Source organism: Buceros rhinoceros, unplaced genomic scaffold (assembly GCF_000710305.1).
Source record: "Buceros rhinoceros silvestris isolate BGI_N320 unplaced genomic scaffold, ASM71030v1 scaffold24423, whole genome shotgun sequence".
NCBI lineage: Eukaryota > Metazoa > Chordata > Aves > Bucerotiformes > Bucerotidae > Buceros > Buceros rhinoceros.
Genome location: NW_010404642.1, coordinates 1 through 3,991, shown reverse-complemented (window position 1 = coordinate 3,991; position 3,991 = coordinate 1).

Sequence of the window (3,991 nt, the reverse complement as noted above, 5' to 3'; positions counted from 1 at the left end):
CAGCAGGGAGAGTGTCCCTGAGGATGGTGGCCCCGGCAGCACGCACTTACGGAAGATAAACCTTTCCCAGCTTTTTTTTTTTTATGGCTTTGAAGGGAAAGTGTTCGATAGGCCAAGTCGATGGCCAAACTAGACGGAGAACACAGCTTTATGCAGGCAGAACACCGAGCTGGGTTTTTTCCTTCTTTTTGGAAGTATTTCAAAGGTCATGCTTACACAGGCAAGGGCTGCGGGGCTGATTTTAGCAACCTCGTCAAAAAACGCAGAGTACGTATTTACTCGCTGTTTGGTCTGGAGAATAGCTGAGCCAGAGGAGGCAGGAAAAAATGACAGGCAGAACAAGCCCAGCAGTGTCACAGTAAGAGCGGGGAAGTGCCCGTCACTCCCAAGCACACCACAAACATCGCTGCCCCCCGTTCCTGCTGCAGACACAGAGGGCTCGGTTCATCGGGCAGAGCCCTTTGTCAGTCACGGCTGCTGAGAGCCCTCACGTGCTCGGCCAATGCCAAGACCTCCCTTCCCAGCACCCCGGGGGAGTCCTGCTCCCTCCCAGACAGGGCACTGGGATTCTGGTGTGTGACCACAACTACTCCCATAACCTTCTAATCCACTCAAAACCCATTTGAGACAGCGCCCACGTGCCCTTCATAGGACCGGTTTTTAATTGTCAGGCTTCTCCAGCTTACCAATACCCGCACCTTCACAGCTGCAGGACGGTGGGAGGAACCCGCAGCATAATTAAACGAGAAGAATCAGCCCACACCACGGGATGTAAATAGTTAAGGAAATAGCCACCGCCACTTGTGCCACCATTTGACCTACGTTTAAAGACGCATCACTGATGTGGGTAGTACAGTCTTCTAAATACAGCAAATACTTCCCAAGTCCTAAATTCCTGCACAGGATGCGTGGTCCCTTGAAACATTCAGGTTTTGGGGTACGCTGAGTGCAGAATTCTATGTATTGATATATAACACACAAATCCTGCTGCAAGGAGGGGTTTTAACAGCTAGGCTTAACACTAGAAGGTTTACCCAGCAGCTTTGTTTTTTCTTCTGTGATACAACAGCTTGTTTGACAGGACCAGAACTCTTGTTTCTTGAGGAGATGCATTTCTTGATGGGCTACAGCACAACTGCATCAACTAAACCCCAGCCACTACTCCTAATGCATTTTTATCATAGCAGGATTTGGACACATACCTGCAAATGTTGTCACTGGAACTGCGCTTTGTGTACTGCTGGACAAGAGCTGATGTTTAAAGAAAATAACAATCTATCATTGCTACTTTCCAGCAGCATCACAGAGAAATGGGAAAATGAGGCGCCCAGTTGTAGGTCCATAAATTGGTGGGTTTCAATTCTATGTTCACAGCTCCTTTCATACACTTAAAACTTGGTCTGGGTCAAGGGAATGTGCTGACTGTCCGCCTGGTCAGCCCAGCAGACGGCTGGGAAACTCATCCGGATTTTGGTGAGGACAGCTCACACGTCCCACCGTCCTCCGGCCTGATTTTTGTGGGCTGCCACCCCTCCAAGATGAGCATCCCCTCTGGATGCTCACTTTAGGAGTTGCATCTGGAAATCCAGAGCCATAAGAAGCAGCTGCTGGGAAGTCTGCAGCAAAGACAGTGACTCCTTTGTACATTTACACCCTGCTGTCAGCGGCAGGAGCGGCTAAGTGATACAAGTCCGCCAAAATCCAGGATAATCTGCACACGCCGCACGGAGTTTGTACGTGCCGAGCTCCCGCCTCCCTCCATACCACCATATCCCACTTGTTTTCAAACCCCTCCTGTTCTGAGGTCGTTCACGGGGAAAGTAAAAAATTCTGTATCCGCACCCAGATGCGAGACTGAAATATTGCACAAGTAGGTTTCGGAAGTGCCGTGTGTCACTTCAAACCATTCCTGCACGCACCACAGCAAGGACCTAGCTCGGGGAAAAGAGCCTTTTCTTTCTATTCTTCATTTGGAGTAACACTCTGTATAGATTTTTGTACTGTATTTCTCTTCAGCATCAAATCCAGACTGTCAAATAAGTTTTAAAGTGCAACAGAGAGTCAGAAGACCCTGTAAGAAATAACGTTACAGCCTAACGTTACGTTCTATCACTGTCAGGATTTTGAGCTGATAAAGCACTAAATCCTCAGACTACACGAACCAGTGCGGTAGCAGTAAACCTGAGAAGTCTGGGGCACAACGTCATAAAACTGCCACTGTGTCACGCAGCTGAGAGCTGGGTTTCACAGTCGGATGAGATGGGAACGACCCCGGGCGGCCCTAGCCATGGCCAGGTGAGCACCTCCCCACAAGGTCAGCACCAACACCCCAGTTCTGGAGGTCAAACGGTCGTAGCTGGCTCATTTCAAGCAGGTGGTTAATTAGACTAGAACACAACACCCACAAGATAAGCAGCATGACAAAGGCTCCAGCGACCAAGTGGTCATTCCAGGGGAGGGGAGAAAAAGTGGAAGAATCTGGCCAGGAAGTAGATGAACAAGCTCAACTCTGCCTGCGCAACACACGGAAAACCCAAATTCTAAGCACCCAAACGCCAGAGCTCTCACTGAATTGATACAAAAACGGAGGGAGAAGGAAAAAAAGCAAACCACAAAAAAGAGGCTGAGGAAGAGAAGGAAGAAATAGCTCCCATAGAACCCAGCTCAGGACATTTGTATTTTATTAGTCACCACGTAGCCGTACAGGGCTGTATGACTCGACAGCTCGAAGCAGCCAGCTCAGCTGCACGGCGGCACGCAGGGTTCTACACTAAAATATCAATAAAACATCAATATCGGCTCAGAAGGAAGCACAGCACTGTATCCACATCCCATCACCTAACTGAACTACAGCAAGTTTTGATCCTGCACGCTCTGATGAGGGGTCTGAGACACCAAACCTCAGCTCCGAAACAAGTATTTTCAGGCTTTGTTCACCAAGGTTTATTCACGTTACACTGAAAAGTTTGGAAATAGCGATCCTCCATAGGATGAGGAGAAATACTGTCTATCCAAACCAACTCACAGACCCTTCCTGTGCGTGCCCTGAGACTCACTAAAACCCATAAATAAATGGCACTGGCATTAGAACCACTTCTGAACTCCAGTTCCAAGCATTTCAGTTGAAGCACCAGCTGAGTTTTATTTTAACAGGTAAGTTAGAGAAACAGACCTCAGCCCATACGCTGAATTCCCGCCGACACGAGAGCACGTGCACACAGTTGTAATCAACAGCTTGATAAAGCGGACTCTGAAAAGAGCAGCGGTCCCCACTAGCACCTCTGTTCCCCCCCGGTATGAACCCAGGGAGATGTGGCTTTATGGTGGAGCTGACCACCCCAGGAAGGCTGACACCCACACCCCACTGACAGGGTGAAAGGCCAGCATGAAAAAAGAACAAGTGTCAGGCTTGATGAGCCTTCTTTTACAACCTACTGCTGTGGGTTTCTGAGTTCCTGAGGAACGGCGAAGCCCCTCCAGATCAGAGCTCACTCAGCTTTCTTTGGCGTAAGCCAGAAGGGAGCAAAAACTGAACAAAATCCAAGGGTGGAGGAAGGAAGAAAAGCCCAGTTTATACCTAACACACTCTGGATCAAGTCTTTAAACTGTCGGTCTGTGTTTAAAACAGTGAGTAAGCCCCCAGCAGCACGAGCGATAGACAGGTCGACCAAAACGAGGGTCAAAGAGCTCACTCAGCTTTCTTTGGCGTAAGCCAGAAGGGAGCAAAAACTGAACAAAATCCAAGGGTGGAGGAAGGAAGAAAAGCCCAGTTTATACCTAACACACTCTGGATCAAGTCTTTAAACTGTCGGTCTGTGTTTAAAACAGTGAGTAAGCCCCCAGCAGCACGAGCGATAGACAGGTCGACCAAAACGAGGGTCAACCCCGCCAAAAAATAATAATAAATAAATAAAAAAAAAATAATAACAGGAGCCCCCAAAGCACAGACCTATCTTCCCTCGCAGGGCCCTGCCCAGGAAAAAGGTGTTTT